The sequence below is a fragment of the Xiphophorus hellerii genome, chromosome 5, assembly GCF_003331165.1.
Source record: "Xiphophorus hellerii strain 12219 chromosome 5, Xiphophorus_hellerii-4.1, whole genome shotgun sequence".
Lineage (NCBI taxonomy): Eukaryota > Metazoa > Chordata > Actinopteri > Cyprinodontiformes > Poeciliidae > Xiphophorus > Xiphophorus hellerii.
Window position 1 is genome coordinate 9,383,145 of NC_045676.1, and position 16,022 is coordinate 9,399,166.

At 35.7% G+C, this 16,022-nt stretch overlaps 1 protein-coding gene across 2 annotated transcripts in view; it reads right to left on the reverse strand.

Moving 5' to 3' along the window:
- LOC116720581 (alpha-1,6-mannosylglycoprotein 6-beta-N-acetylglucosaminyltransferase B-like) overlaps positions 1-16,022 on the reverse strand; it is a 128,263-nt gene that overhangs the window by 23,248 nt on the left and 88,993 nt on the right. The gene's annotated exons all lie outside the window — the stretch shown is intronic.

Below are 16,022 nucleotides of genomic sequence, written 5' to 3' on the forward strand. Positions count from 1 at the left end.
ATTAAAGCAAAAAAGCAATAGCAAACCAATAAACGATAATACTGGAACTCAATTATTTCATAAGAAAACACTTTTAAAATATAATTTTAGAGAGAAAAAAGCTAAATTGTGTCTAAATGTGTCTGTAGAATAGAAAATAGGAATCAAAATGATGCTATTGATCTTATTATATTCTTAGCTCAAAGGAAACCAGGGCATGCTACAAAGCATTTAAACAAGACATTATTCAACAGAACAAGAAAAAAAAAGAATATATATATATATACTGTATATAATGATGATTGCCTGCATAGTGTTGTTTTTTATTTTTCGGCAGGTAAGAGTTGAAAACACCACCATAATATTTACAAGTTCCTATTTGAATTGTTAGTTGCAACATTATGTAGATGCAGTTGATGGAAAATTGATAAACAATGCACAAAAGCTAAGACCTGCACACTTTTGTCCTTCTAAGGTTCATGCACATTTTTTCTGGACAAATTCTTTACTTCTCAATCAATGTTGGATAGGTGGATGGATAGATCAATAGATGAAAAGGTGAACATACAGCTGGATAACTTTAAATACTTAATTCAATTCCTAACTCTCACACTGTCTAAGACCCCATGTGGTTTACAAAAAGCAGGATTCAAAAAAGGAGAATATGCAAATGAATGCTCCACATGGATTCCTTAGACTATGCACACCTATATATCTATACAAATTTATTCTTATATTGTTAAGGGCAATAAAATGTGAATGAAATCTGTCCTACTGTAGCTGTTTGTAGCCGTGGTGGATAATGATGCTGCTCTGGCACTGTTCAAAGTCTAACTTTTATGCTTTTAATGGAGAAAATATTAAAAAATCGTTCTGATTTTCTGGAACAAAGATGTCAGTTTAGTTTGCTCATGTACCCCTTTAGGCTTTAAAGGTCTGATGAGGAAAACAGTCATGGTACCATCCTCCATCTGTACATCTGCCTCTCCTGATCATCTTCACTCTGGGCTGTACGGCCCAATATGGGGCTGCACATTCATCCGCTGCAGATAAAGCAGACGCTGCCATTCCTCCTCCTGCAGGCCTCATGCAAACATACTTTCTTGGCCTCTCATCTGTAGTCTGGCTGCTTTTTTAGTATCTCTTCAGGGTTCTTTGTTGGGGACTCATAACTACTAACTTACTTTAATTAGTTTATTTAAGGACTGATAGAACCCATACACATAGCTGCAAAATAAAAACTGTTGTATCCCTACATCCCTGCGACGAGAGCATTGAATTCTCAAAATAACCTGGACTGCAGTTTGTCCCAAAAGAGTCGATACTTTTCACAGTTGTAAGTCTTTTGATGTTATATGTTTTACCAGGTTTGCAGACTTATAGATAAAACCTTAATAAAACAGATTAAAATTTTGGATGGTAGAATGAGAATAAGAGATGGTGTGGGATATATTTGTCTGATTTGTAAAGACAAACATTTAAGGGTTTACCAATATACTTATTCCACCTTTTGAACTGAATAATTCTTGGGACTTTACCACTTTTACTACAGAGATCTGGATACTGTCATCGTTATTTCTAGCTTTACAACGTTGTGTTTCCATTGGCTGCAGTTCCGACAGACCTGCTCAGACCTCAGATCTTTGACCTGTAACTTGTCTTCTCACCCTTATGTCTGTGATCGATGAGGCTAAAGGCTAATGGAGACAGTAATGAAATTATATGCCCCTGGTGAATTTCATCTCGCTACATCTAAACTCAATTCAGTTTGGCTGTGTTGTTCATGCAGGGGGGGATTTCAATAGTACAGTTGACAGCACTTACAGACGCTTTGTTGGCAGCTGATACCCACAATCAGACAGGAGGGAAAACACACCCATAAAGGTGCTTGACATTGTGACTGAAGCAAAATGAAAAAGCGATTGCTTCGAAGCGGGAACTGCATCAAGTGGCTGACACACACAGATACGGCCACAGAGTGTTTTGTCTGATCTACTAAGAGAAACAACTGGCAGCAAGACAGATAAGCTTATCTGAAGGGTTTTTTTTAAAGCTTCTTACTCAAGCACCACTATCAGCAGCTTGTACTATAATTTTTAATTCATTCTAAGCACTTCTTTGTTAGCTATACCATATATTTATTGTTACATATAAATGCTTAAAGCATATCATTGAGATAAATGTGGCTGAAAAAATAAGTTGCTGAAGCTCACTGAAACTATTTGCTTTAGTTCTAACAATTCCATGTATGTCAGTTATTCAATTAAGTTAAAATTCAAAAATACTTTATTAATCCCAAAGGAAAATTAAATATTGTAACTCATTAAATCTTCAAAGAGTTATTGTAGATTGTGATGGCTGTTGGCAGCAAATATCTCTTATAGCACTCCTGTAATCTTCTTCATCTCCATGTGGCTGGCAGAGAGTAGTCCAATCAGTTGCTTCAAAACATGCCTGGAGGGGCATGTTTTCCTAATAGTCATCTTCCTAGCAGGTAGTTTGTATTCAGAATAGAGAAAAACAAGATTATGGTCCAATTTCCCCAGAGGAGGAAATTGGACCATACTGTCGTACACATAAAACAAATTCAAACAGCAAGAAATTGTTTTTAAGAGACAAAAAATACAAAAATCACAGCATCTTAGACACTAGAAATGATCTGCGGTCTAAAACCCTAAAGAACATTATAGAATAGCGTGATTTCAAGAGAACATTCACCCTGGAGAGAGGCACTGCTAATTAGTCTTGCCTCCTGCCTGCTTTCATCCTTATGGATAATGGATAACTCACACAGATGAAGAGGGCCTTTTCAAATACTTAATTCAATAGGCACCATACAAATTTGAAAACTGGCATCAGTGGGCTTTTCTGTAGCACTATTGAGAAAAGTCTGCCACTTTTTCATCATGCTCTATTAGACTGAATGAGGCTGTCCTTAAAGCCTCACAATTTCCAACTCTTTCAGACCAAGAAGGTGTTTTAATGGGGCTGACCTTTATCTTTTATCAGAATGTAACAGAACCTTGTAGTTTCAGTAAAGCGACCTTTTTTTACAATGACCAAAATGGAGGAAGTAATATATTTTGGTAAAACTGAAGGTGTAGATTTTTTTAAAACATGTTTCCCACCACAAAAACAATATTAGGGTTCTGAATAAATACAGCTCTAGAAAAAATTAAGAGCCCATTGCACTGAACCCTACTGAAAACCTCATGGTTATTCCACCAAATATTGATTTCTGAACTCTTCCTGAGTGAAAACATTACTTTTGTTGTTTCTAAATGAATATGAACTTGTTTTCTTTGCATTATTCGAGGTCTGAAAGCACTGCACCTTTTTCGTTATTTTGACCATTTCTCATTTTCTGCAAATAAATACTAAAGGTTTGCTTGGAATTTCAGAGACATGTCAGTAGTTCATAGAATAAAAGAACAATATTCATTTTTACTCAAACATATACATACCTATAAAAAGTAAAATCAGAGAAACTGATCATTTTAAGTGGTCTCTTAATTTTTTTCCAGAGATGTATATAACTTCCTCTATTTCCTTATAATAATTCTTTACAATCAGCTTCACTTACAAAAAAAAAAAAAAAAAACAAGAAAAGGAGATAATTGCCTTATTAAATAATATGGCATGTTTTGAATGTTTCACAGAGCTCTGGTTCTATCCATCATCTAAAAAAAAAGAATGGTAAACAGAGATTATTAATGAAAAATTCAGCCAAGAGAACAACAGTAACCAAACTCAACTTAAAAAAGACATTAAACGTCCTGTCTGTAACTTCACAAAAAATTGCTCGAGTTTCAAATACCATGTGTTGAGGGAAACTATCTCTGCACATCACTCTGAACACCATCCTCATGTTGAACCGTGGTGGCAGCATCATGATGTGGGGTTGCTTTGTCTCCACAGGGGGAGAATAGTTGGTCAGAGTTAATGATGAGATGACAGCAACTATATAAAGGACAGTGTTGAGAAAACCTGTTAAAAGGCTGCAAGCACTATAGGCTAAGATGAGGTTCACCATCCATGGTTTAAATCAATACATGTCCATGGCCTATTCAAAGCACAAACATAAATCCAAATGGAAAACTATGTGAGGACTTAAAAATCATGCACTCTTCACTAAATCAGCCCTAATAAATAAATAATTAATTTTCCTTTCAATTGAAAGAAATACTTCATGTTGGTTTTTCATATAAAATCTCAATTAAATACAACTTTGAGCATAATTGTGATGTATCAGTATTATAGTTCTGCCTCCAGACCAGGTTTGGACATTTACTGAACCTAACCATATTTGCCTTTTTATTATTTAAAAACTTAAAAGTGCATTTTAAAATTCCTTCACGATGCTGTAGATTTTCAACTGTATTTTGACAGTGCAGATGTCCAAATAAATTACTATAGATAAAAAAATATAGAACTAAAATATGTTTTTATCATTTCAATGTCCTGTGAAGTGAAAGAAAAACATTCAGACACATCATGTCAGCTATAATAACATCTTTGTCTATAAATCAGTCTATAGTTTGTATGAACTTTGTGCACAGACAGCAATTTTATTACATTGAGCTTAAAGTGAGATTTTTGTGAGTACAAATAGTCTCGCATATACTGTACCTATAATCAAATCTAAAATGTGCCTACACCAAAGCACAGTAAAATGCTCGACATTGACGGCTCCTTGGATTTCAATGGTCTGTGATACAATACCCAAGTCACAACTGAAGAAAGCCTCCAACAACCAATGCAGCAATTTGCCTTTGGTGGCGTTTCTCTCTGCATGGCCGGTAGGAAAAACGGCTGAGGTAAACAAACACAGAGAGGTTTGCAATCTGCTGAACTAGCACATTTCGCCAGAGCTGCACTAAAGTTAAGAGCACAATTAGGTTTGTTGGTACAAAACTGCTCATCAAAAAAGCAAAACAAAAAAGCCAGGTGTTTTACTTGTTCTCCGCGTCATCGTCTGTTAAAACTGGGTCACAGATTCTGGTCGGTACCTTTTTGTTACGATGCTTCATGAAGACGTCAGAAGTTGATTATTTTAAGCAAAAACTGAAGTTTTCCAAATCCTCTAAAGTAGTAAAGAAAGACACCCTGGTGCTTATTGGAAATGTTAATAGCGGGACACAGACAGACTTTTAAGATGCTGAGATTGTTGCTGTTTGTATTTATTTAAGATTAGCCAAAACATTAAAAGGAATAACAAAATCCGACATAATTAATCAATGCTTCAATCTAGAACTAAAGCATTGAGAACTTGTGCCACCTAATTTATTCAGTTTGCATAACATGAGCAAAGGGTGCTCAAACCATTTGAGACAGATGTTTGATATTGGTTTGGTTTTCTGTGGATAATGTTTGGTAAGAAAACTAATAACTGAACTTCACTTTTACTTAAGAACTATTCCTTTAATGTCTTTAAAAACAGAGCAATGCAAGTCAAATTTGCATAGCAAAACCCAGGGATAAAAATCTGCAGCGTTAACTGCTGCTCATTAATCCCTTTGCTTTGGATGCATGATGATAGCCGCAGGGGACCCAGATAAGTGTCAACACTTTTAGCTGATATTCTCCAAGGAGGAGATCTTATCTGATAAAAATCTTCTCTGAAGGGAAGATCTCCTGACATCTGTATCTGTTTCAGCTTTCATGATTAGTATGGGCAAGATGAGAATGGGGTGAAGGATGGGAACACATGTTAAATGTTCCCTAAAAGTGTTAAAGCAGAGGATGAAAGATGAAGCCTTTCTGGTGTGGAAATGAGGCGAAGTCAGAGTCAGACAACTTCATTAGTCCCAGTGGAAAATTCACTTTTGCTTCCAGGTTTATACATTTAGTTACGGCATAAAAAAAAAGTTAAGTAACAAATGATCTGTGAAAAAACATACAGTAAATAACACAGTCTAAATAAATCCTGGAAGTCTCTCGGCGGCAATTACTTAAGATAAGCACTGTCTGTTGCTGTTGAGCAATCTAATAGAAGAGGGAATGTAGGACTTGGAGAAGGGATCAGTTCTCATTATGGCCACATCATAACAGCAGCCTGGAGGCATTCTAGAAAATTCCATCAAGCGAATGTGGTCAGGTTGGCTGATGTATTTCTGCAGCCACAAGTTCCTTTTCAGGATATCCAAGTCCCACTGCTTAACTGCAGTGAACTTAAAAAAGACATTTCACACTTCTTGTCATTTAAAATCAACAAATAAACTAAAGGATTTAACTGGATGAAATACAAGAGTTTCACGTGTGCAATAGATTAATACGTACACATACATATAATAACAATAAAGCAGGAACTAATTTTCGGATTTTAAGCTCTTACAAACAGAAGTTCTTCTCTTTGAGTTGAAGCAGAACGCTGTAGCCACATTCAGTGTTGGTTTTTGAGTTATTGGGACTATGCCAACTATAATATCCTCTATTAAAATACAATACTGTTTTATTCTATGTTCTGCATTGCACCGTTTTGTTTTCCACCAATCTCCAAGATGTTTTTAAATTTGTACTATTCCCATTAACAAGCTGGTTTCCAGTCCAAGCTGGACACTGAGATCTAGAGCAAACGGTCCATCAATCATTGGTTTAGCTTGCAGTTAGATAATCAGTAGATATTGGAGCTAAAACTGACTTGTATTTAAAATGGCAAAAAAGAAGAAAAGCAAAGTTGAACAGAAATCAAACAAAATCAAAACGCTAAGAAGAAAAAGACAACACACTGCAGTTTCCAGCTTCATGATAGTTAATTTTCTATAAGCCATTTTTATACTCCAGGAGTCTTTTGTATTTTCATTAAATGCAGAGAAAAGTGATGGTTTTACTCTTAAAATTGGGTTCTTCTTTGTCGCTTTTGTCAAGACAGACTGAAATACATTTCTGTTGATGTAACAACACTGAACAATGACCTCTTTTAATACAGCTTCACTCAACCAATTAAATATATTAAAGTATTCTTCCTTTTAAACACTGAGCTTGCTGCCCACATATTTTGCAGAGCCAATCTAATTCTGTAAATGCCAATTTACTGTAGAACTGTTTTCTTGGATTCAAAGTCGCATTTTGTGAATATGGTACCAAAAGTACCACTAGTTTATTTAAAATATGTTTTGCTGTGATTTCAATTTGTACTTGTCTGAGTACAACTCAACCGAGCATCCTAAAAATAACCCGGAAAATTTAGCATTTAAACCATATGGTTCTCATGCAGCTTTCAAAAAGCTTGCAGAGTGTATTAGTAATGCCTTTATACTTGCAAATTTCTATATGTGTGTGTGTATTCTGCCACTGGACTTTAAAATATCTGTCTAATAATATATATGAAGTAAATATTTGATATATATTATGTAAACTTAAGAAAATAATCAAGTCTTCAACAGCAAAACTAAAGCAAAATTTAAAATCTAAACATTTAATATCATCCAAAGTCTGTGGAAATACAAAGACGATGGCAGTCATCCCAAAACCACACATCCCACCACATCCCATAATTCCTCTATTGGCCTGAGTTCAGGGGTCTAATTTATAAATCTGGCATACACACAAAAAGAGGCCTGACACTGGCATACATCACTTTCCGCACAAAGATTGTGATCTACTTAAAACAAACTTAAGGGGAATGTATGCGGTCCCTCACGCCAACTTTCACCAAAGTGTATCATATATGCTTTTGATATAGATGATGACTCAGGATGTCTAAATCATAGTTGCACACTGTTTAGCATCTGATATGCACTAAGATGAGGAGAATCACCAACAACTGGCAATAGATTTAAAACAAAATCAAGCAAAAACAGAGAAAATTGAATAACACATTTTTCAACCTCATAGTTTCCCTTAAAAAGCATTTCCTTGTGTTGCTAGCAGCTCTTGCTCCAGTACACAGAAAGTAAAGCAACATTTCAAAACTCATAATTCTTGAGCTGTTTTCCCAAATCTATAAATAAAATGGATTAAAGGCCAAGCAGACGAACACATTTTGTTTCCGGTGTGTTCTTATTGAAGTGGGAAATGGTGCAAACCAAATGATTAGAATTAAATGTGACTAGTTTTGATGTTCTTACACTCAGTATTCACACATATCAACATTTTGGGTTAGGAGTTTAAATATGTATATATTTCTGTTAATTATTTGTCGCCAGACTTTATGTTTTAGATGAATATGTTTTCTTCTTCAGTCCATTAGAACCTAGAAGAATACAAACAATTTGCTCCACAGTATATAATGACTCAATAAAATCTCAGCAAACTGCATATATATGATTGCTTAATATTTTATGTGTGAGGTGTTCTGAAGTTATTCAGTTCAATACCAAATGGCTCTATTGATCTCCCGAGGAGCAATTTGGAGAGCTGTTATTAGATGCACAAAGGCAAAATATGAACAATAAGATTTGATTGCCTTCCCAGAACTATGTCTTCTTGTCTATAGTCCAATGACTCCATTCTGCATGTATGTGTTTGGAGAGATGTGGTTCAATTGGTGAAAGAAATTAAGATTTTATTCTAATTCCTGGTTTTTGCTGACAGATTTAAGTCTTGTTTCTCATTGATTTAGTTGTCACTGTAGATGGCAGCTAAATCTCCAATATGCAAAACATATCCAGATGAATTATTTAGTATTATGAGTAAATCCAGCAAGCAAAAAACTAAAAACATTGTTCCTACAAATGTTAAACTGGTGCTAAGCATAAGACCTTTTTATGATGACTGTAGTTTCTTATTCCAATCTACAATTACTCTTAAGGTCATTAGTGACAATAAACAGCTAAAAATAATCAAAATCCAAAATTCAATGAAAACCAAAGACAACAAAATCTTCTGATCATTTTCAAAGTTAAAGAATAATTTATGCATTTTGCTGTAAAGCAAAAATTAAATAGAACTTTATTACATGTTTCAACCCAGAAATCATCAGAGCCACAGCTGCTAGCACCAGTTGAGAGACAGTTAGCTTACAAATCTTTTCTCCAGCCTATGGACAGTTAGCCTGCTAGTACATAAAAAGAGAAATATGCCTTGAAGCGAGAAGAGGATTTTGAATGATGCTGCGTCATGGTACAAGCTACTTAAAGAGTAAGTGATGAATAACCACCCAATCAGGACACGAGTAATGAAATATGGGGGTGAGACATTAAAATGTGTGCTATGAATGAGAACTTGATATTTTCAAGAAAAATAATTTAAATAATTCTCTTGGATTCACTGATGTCATAGTGCTTGTATTAAAAAACACCTCTAGGCTGTAGTTTTATACATATTGGGGACTTCATATTGTTTTGTAGGGCAGATGAGGCGCTGTTTACATATATGTGCACTAAACACATTTCAACCGTGTTTTGTATGTGTGTATAGTTGTTGTTTTAGCACAGTATTTGAAGGGCATTTCAGTCCGTGCCGTCAACTAAAGTCATCCACACTAACCCCAGCTGACAGAGGGGGCTGAGGGTCAACAGTCAGAAAGTGGTGAAAGCAGCTCAGATTATGACAAGCTCTGCAGAGTTTGTGTGTGGGGGTGTGTGTGTGTGTGTCTATCCTATTATAGAAATGTTCCCAAACATGAAAATTTGATGGTCTTGCTGAAGGGCATGAAACATATTTATTGAACAACTGAGCATTCGCTTAATCCCAGGAAGAAATTGGAAAAAGGTTTGCATGATGTGACACAATGACAAAATTGTGTAACATCAGTTTGGTCCTTTTACGCGTGTATCCCGAGTCGCACCATAATTCTCACGATCTGGAAAGAAAAGTAGATTCTAATATGATGCCTCTGTGACAGCATGAAGTAGTAACGACATGTCCTGATCAAATTTTTAATTATACTAAGTAGGTCTAGCAAGCAGTTTCAATAATAGAAAAGGGTATTTGCTACAACAGTTCTACAAGAAACATTTTTTTAAAATGTCTTTGATCTTATTTTATGCTACAGTGACTGAAATAAAAAGAAATGAATGCGTGAACATATTAGGTACTAATATTAGAATCTACTATATTTCTTCAAAGGAATAAAATATTTTAGGATTTGTTGACTCACTTGCAAGCCCTTAGTTCTTAGTTACTTCTAAGGATTTTCAATCGTGTTAATGACAGAAAGTGGTACGATCTATTCATAACAAAAAAGCATTTTCTTCTTTTCTGTAGAAAATGTGACTTTAATTTTTCTTCCTTTTTTCTAAATATGTTAAATTATAAAATATAACTTTTTTTGTTTATTTAATTTGTCCCGTGCCCCCATGAACAAAGCTGTACCCAACAAAAACTAACTTCCTGCTGAATTTGGACTGAATGATGTGGAATAGCTGAAACACTGCGTTCCTTTAAATCTAGTCTAAAAACCCAGCTGTTTTGCTTTTGAAACATAATCAATGAAAAATTAATCAATAATCTGATGTGTAATGACTGCAAAATGTAATCTTGTTGAATGTGTGTTTTATGACTTTGTATTTTTTTATTTTTATGGTGTAAAACACTTTGAAATGCCTTGTTGCTGAAATGTGCTATACAAATAAAATGTGATTGATTTATTTGATTGATGCCATGATGAGTGCTGTTACTTGCAGTTGCCAGAGCGAAACAAAACACAAAACAGTGAGTGTCAGTAACCGACTGACAATCCTCGTAAACACAGTAATCAGATTTAGCAGTATTTTTCTTTTTATAGAAACATTCTGTCCATGCAAAACCATTCTGAGACAGTTTAGTTGTTAGCGTTGCATATCAGTGCATATTGTGAATTCAAAAGCCCTCAGATGACATCTGATCTGATTAATCTCACATATCCACCACAGTGCAAGGAAGCAAGGATCTTGTCTGGCTCGTTAAAAAACTATATCTTTTCAGGTAAAATTAATTGTATTTCCCTCCATGCAGACAGCCAAGTCAAGACTTTAACAGATGGTTGTTGTCAAAAATACCTGTTTCTATGTGAAGGGCCTAAGCACACCCTCTTTCCAAGACTGACAATGCTCTCTAAACTTAATCAATGGCTTTTATTTCCTTTCCAGAAATTCTGCTTGCAGTTCCCTGACAAATTTCTAGTTCAGACCTTAATTATGTTCTCAACAACTACTGTTGACTGCCGTTTTCTAATGTTGCAGACTGAGGAAACAGCTGCTCCTTTTGTTTTGTAGTGACAAATTACCTTCATTTTCAGACTTGGCAGCTGTTTGTTGCGGCGTGTTGTAGGAGTACTGGTAAAATTTTGAAGACACTGGTAAAATTTCAGCTGACAGCTTGAGTCTCATCTAAACGCTTTGGATGATGCCATTACTTTTACTTTACTGGAAGCTATAGTTTAAAGACTGTAGTTAGTGAATTAAGTTTATGCTTTTATTTTAACCACTGGATATGAGGATGAGTGTTCAGACTTGTGGTAACTTGTGGTAAAGAAAGTATTCCTTGAGTTGCTCTTCAGTAAATTGTGATACCGCTACTATTTTTTTGTGAAAAAAATTAGAATATCACTGAAAAATATTGTTAAAATCTCATCTTGTCTCACTTTCATGAAGCGAAAACTAGTCTGATCCCATGAGCTGAATGTATTGTTACTCTGCCATTAAAAACCAGAAAGATAAAAACCAAGAACGAGCAAACACTGTTATAAATCAACCCAGTCTAATTCTCCAAGCCAACCAAATGATAGCTGGGTACATGCACAAATACCTTCACATACTCTGTAATCACCCAAACATCCATGTAATCATCTGTTTCCACGTTTGCCTTTGATTACTCCCATGGGATGATAATCTTTGAGCATGTTTCTTACTCAAGACACACACATCACACACCCCCCACACGCAGATACTTATATACTTACATAGAATTCAACACAATCTTTCACACACAAGCACTCATGTGCATCAAAACACTCTGGTATCCGAAGGAGTTGACAGGCCCCAGTTATCAGCCGAGGCCGGGTGCACCAGATAAGGGAGCTGCGAGGCGCATCATAAACACCGGTGCACCCAGAGCGAGGGAGAGAAAGTGCATGTGAGGATGGGATGAATCAGAGATGAAAGACAGAGGAGCAAAAAAATAAATAAAACCAGCCCCCATGTCAAAAATAATAAACTTTTCAGATGAAGAGTGGCAACAGAAAGATGGAGACTTGAGCATGGTGGGAATGAAATGAAAGGTGGAGCAGCAAGGTGAAAAAAGGTCAGGCTTATTTAAGCAGCAAGAAGAAGGAAAAAAACAGCAATGGAAAAATATGGCAAAATATATTTTTAACCTGTAATATGCTATATATACATTGAAAAAAGAGAACAGGTAATCCAGCTTAAATATAATGTAATTTGGTCATAAGTAATCAAATTAATTTTATCCAAGTTAATTTATAAAGTTATCAAGTTAAACTAAGGTCTAATAAACTAAGTTCGTCTGTTACTTGTAACCCATTACATTTTTTAAGCTGGAGCTCAATTCTGTTTTTTTAGAGAGAATGAAAAAAGAGAGCACACAAAGTTTGAACATATTACTAATAATGCCTGCTCAGGCTTTTCCTCCTTAATAATCATTCAATACTCATGACAATGCTGGGGTTTTGAAATCCTTAAATATCTATCGTGCAATGAAACTGTAGTCTAAAAATTTCCATCCTTCAACATTTTCTCAACAACCAGTTCCACTGAACTTGTGTAAAATTTGGTGCTGTGTGCGTTTCTCTTCATTTGGGAACTCAGCAACTCCTACAGAGAACCCCAGCTCCTCCAAGTTTCTGTGAGTTAATACATGAATCAATAAATTATTTATTTATTTAGCTCTTTAAACATTCACAATAATAAAAAAGAAAAGGAAACATGAAAAATTGAGATAAAAATGTAGATAAGATAAAGAAGAGTAAGCTGGTTTTATCTTCTGGTAGATAAAACCAGAAGAGCTCCAGATATTTGATTATTAAAAGTGTAACAGGGAGACATGGATACAGCAAAAATTGAATTAAATAAGAGTTGGAACAACAAGGTGAGACAATTTCAGGTTTGTGTAAAGAGCATACAGAAAAAAAGAAACATGTAGTGTAAAAGCATAGACTAATACCCCTAATGCCCCAGAAAAACCTCACAGAAACCAGACAAACAAACACGAATGCATACACACCGTCTGAAGCTTTTACTTATGAAGCCCGTTCTAGATTTGCTTTCCAAGTCATCAGGCAGCAAGGTATTTTCCCTTCATCAGCAACTTCCTATCTAATCCCACCAAATCAAGAAGAATGAGCCTGCATTAGTTGTGACAGAAGAAATCAAGGGGATTGAAAGTGCACACAGACGTCAGAGTGAGACACTGTTCAACATTCAACAATCTTCTGCACGGTAATGCTTGGATATGGCTATGTAAATACATATTATTAAATTCTCACACGTGGAGAACATCAGATAAATCCACTTTGTAACCTGCCTCCGGTGCTCAGGAATGATAAAACAGAAGCAAAGTGCCAGTCAAATGATTAAGCTGGCAGATGGCTTTTGCACAAATGCAAAGTGAACACGTGCATCTGGATGGATGTGTAGGAACAAGCACTCCCTCTCGCAAATCATCTTGAGTCAAGTGGATGTGTTGATTCGAGCGCTATGTCACATCCCACCATCCAGACAGAGGCGCAGCGTGTAAGTGCTCTCATTAGTATTATACCGCTGACAGGGCAGAGCACAAAATAAGAACAAATTTTTATTGATGTGTTGTAGAGCGTAGAGCCTCTGAGGCCGCACTCAGCTGTCTGAACTGACTTCCAGCTCAAATCTGAACCTGGTGAGCGATTTTTAGAAAAGCTATTATCGGAATGGTCATAGAAATGTATCTCGTAAAGCTGAAACGGATGCAAAGATGTGGCATTCCAGAAAATGTCTCAAAACATGGAATATTATTCAAGTAAAAGACAAAATTTGACTCCTATTTTAATCAGTTTGCTTTTCTTTAACCATCAACCATGATAATAAAGATTCTCAAGTCTAAACGTAACTGGTTGTTCTGTCAGCCAGATCACCAGTTAATTTAAAATGCCTCCCTTATTACATATCAACTTTATTTGCGATAAGGGTTGGACAATAAATCAAAAATATATTTCGCTGTAGACACATGATCAATATCAATAGATAATACGTCTGATAGAATGTTCAATAATTTCACTGAACTCCGATCCAGAGCCGCACAGCATTCTGGGGTATGTAGGCAAAAGAAAGGCTTCAACTGCTCAACCTCTCAAGGCCAACTAAGGAAGGTCGGTGGCATCAACAAACTCAATCACTCTTTGTTTACCTAGGAACTCAATCACTCTTTGTTTACCTAGCAACTCAATCACTCTTTGTTTACCTAGCAACAATCTGTTGAGTAACTTGTGCAGCAGCAGTTTAAAGTTTCTCTACTGTGCCTCATAAGTGCTTAAAAATAATTTTTAAAAAACGGTATGGAGTGACAACTGTGGATAAAACAGGAACGGTCATGTCACCACTTTGGCAGAATTTCAGATATTTAAAACAGAAAACGAATCAATAATTATTGATATTGACTGATATGAAACGCTTCTATCATGACACGTTTTTGTGTCATGATAGATATTGCCCAGCCTTATTTGTACCAAAGCTGGATACCCTCTGAACAAAGAAACACTATTTGTAGTTTTGTTATATTGCAGTATGAGCAGATGCAGGTAAAACTGTTTTAAGTTGGGGGATACTTGGATAATACAATATCAGGAAAATATTGAATTGTGATGCTTCTGGTGAAAATCACAGCAAGAATACTACTTATGATTAATCTACACTTTTCAGACACCAATGCCGAAAGTCCCCAGAACTCTGTCAGCTTTTGCATTTCACTCACTGATTCATATGAGCATTTAAGAGTTCTGTCAACTGAATATAATATATGAACTGCGATGATGACGGAGATCCAATATATAATGGAACTCAAGAGAATAAATTGACAGAAAACAGAAAAATTTATGCACATAAAATCCAAAATCTATGCATTTTCCATTTAGAGTCTATGAGGCTCTGCTTGCACTTCCTCATCAATACTAATAATATTAATAGTGAGTGTTTGACAACTTGACAGGTATAGTTTGGATTTGAAATGCTGCCTGAAAATCTCACAGCTGTCTCCAGTCAACCAGTGTAGCTCAGTCTGGGCTCAATTTTAAAAAGTGTGTTTCTCTCCATCTTTGAGACAAACTCCTGCCAAAAGCAAAGCACATACACATTTTGGTGAACAAAGTGCCTGAGCATGTTGGGTATTTATCGCCAAGGCAAGTGTGAATTGTTTATTGTGGCTGCTTTGTGAGATCCTTTTGGTTGAAGGTAGACTTGTTAGGTTAAATGCTCTCAGTGCTGCGGTAACTTAATACAAACTATACTGTGACTGTATAGAGGGCTGCAAAATTTTGAATCTCATGCTACATTGTTACGCTACCTGAACTTGAGCTTCTCTGGTTGACGCTCTGACAGTGAGTTTAGGTTAAGAACCATGTTGTTAAGCGGAGTTAGTAAGAAGTTGTGCCATATTGTTCATTCATTTCTTTTTTTTGGATGATGAACAGTAATCTGTGAGAAAACTGTTATAAAACCACACTTTGTCTTAATGTCTGTCTGTAATAGATGCAATTGATATTTCGTATTTAGGCTAGAATTGAGGAAGGTGATTCAGTGTTTGGACCTCTTTCCTGGTCTCTGCAGGGGAAAGATGTTATTGAATCTCTCACAGACGGAGCAGAAACACAATGTTTGTTTGTCTGGGAACAAGCTATCGACTTTTCTCTTCTTTTTTTAAACTGACGATAGAGATAACATGAGCTGTCAAAGTGTTTTATGGCTTAATTTCTCTCCTTGACGTCACTTATTTCACAGACTTTGCTGCAAAACATCAAATATGCAAAAAGCAATAAGAGCAACAAAGTAAAGAAATTACAAACACATGCAAAAGTGAGGAAAGAGGCAAATCTATTTAGATTTAGAGAAATCAGCACTGTTTTACTCAGGCTAATTTCAAGGCTGAGTGCCTTAAAATGGCCCAGTTTTCTTCTGCACAATGCACAGAAATGT